At 41.4% G+C, this 1,555-nt stretch overlaps 1 pseudogene; it reads right to left on the bottom strand.

Annotated features, from left to right (window-relative positions):
• Positions 1 to 241: 241 nt before the first annotated feature.
• On the bottom strand, positions 242 to 1,067 carry LOC101564568 (annotated as a pseudogene).
• Positions 1,068 to 1,555: the final 488 nt, after the last annotated feature.

Here is a 1,555-nt window from a genome sequence, read left to right as displayed (position 1 = left end):
AAAAAAAAAGATGAGAAAATAACAAATATTTCAATTAAAGTCTTTTGTACCATATGTATAGATATAAAAAGAATTTCATCAAATAGTTTCCTGTCACTCAGAAGCATCCTTGCTGTCTGTAACAATGTGCTAGAGTCCTTCAAATAAAATTATAGGGTAATTTAAAATATATATTATACATTTACAATTATTTGAAATCATTCAATAGTTTGTAGCATGTTAATGGAGTGAAGTAGAGAAAGGCAGTCCACATTCATATATAAGATAAATTTACTTCAGAAGTCAGTGGAAATCTGTGCTCATGTTCTTAGCATAGCCATTGTGATAAGACCTAAGATATAAGCAGCACTAATTTTTGATTCACACTTAAGTGGAGGTAGAGCGCACTAGCGATTCCATGTCCCCAGCGTAGGCAGCATCAGGGCTGCAATGCACACCACTCCCAGGAACACTGTTAGTAAACTAGGCCTGACAGGACAGTTTTGCTTTCTGGTTGAAATGACTGCTCAGAAAATAAACTTTCAGCTAAATGTTCCTGTATTCTTTTTTCCTCTTCTTCCTTCTGCTGTTCTTTTGCAGACGGGAGAAGCGTGGCAACAACCTCTCCTTCCTAAAGCCTTCCTCTGGCTTTGCTCGGAAACTTGGAGACGGAATTTGTCAATTATACCACAGTGACAGGACCGAACATCTCTATGATGAATCACAATATCCACACAACACTGAGGCTTTACCGCACCTGCAGCGCCAACGACAACATGCTTATTTGGAGTAGTACACAAAACTTTGAACTTCAAGGCAAATTCATAGGGATTATACAGAGTCAACACTTGCTTATGTGTTGACTGATCATCTGCATAAAATATGAGCTCCGTGGGAAACACAAAAACAGGAAGATTTCCTTCCACTAACTCTGGCTGTCTTTTTGGTTGATGCATTGGCACTGGATCCCTCGCACCGCCGCTTCTGTTTTTACAGTCTCCAATCTATTTTGGACTTTTCTTAGGTTCAGTTAAAAACTCCAAAACATTTTGGCAATCTCCAGAACATCGGATCTTCGGAAAGCAGCTGCGAAGGTTCCTCTGCTCCTTTGTCCGACCAATTTCCTTTTAATCCATTTCCTTTGATCTTTGCCAGCTGAATAAATGATTTTCCTTAAGCTCTAGTTTACAAAGCCAGATTTAAGAAGCACTCTGGTGCTCCACTTCTAGGCTATTTTCTTTTTCTTTCTGACAAACACTCTCCTACCTTCCTCCTTTGCTGCCCATGACTTCCTGCTTCAGCCTCGTGACGCAGCAAGCTCAGGGTTATGTGGCTCACTCCACATGTGGTTTCTTTCTCCAGAAGAAACCAGGTCGAGCAGTGGTCCTCCAGATTTCACCTAAAAGCATGAGCGCTGTGGCTAACTCCTGACAGGTAGCGGTGGAGAAAGAGTTAAAAGCCTGTGCTAAGGAGGAAGAAATGCCTCCCAAGGCAGCACTCCATTACTACTGTTCTTCCAGCTAACTCGGAGCGCTAGGAAGGTCTGATTCATTCCTTAGCTGGTTCAGAGAGAATA

The sequence above is a fragment of the Octodon degus genome, unplaced genomic scaffold (genome assembly GCF_000260255.1).
Source record: "Octodon degus isolate 3935 unplaced genomic scaffold, OctDeg1.0 scaffold00213, whole genome shotgun sequence".
Taxonomy (NCBI): Eukaryota; Metazoa; Chordata; class Mammalia; order Rodentia; family Octodontidae; genus Octodon; species Octodon degus.
Note: the sequence above shows the minus strand (reverse complement) of the source record. Positions and strands in the feature narration are given on the sequence as shown.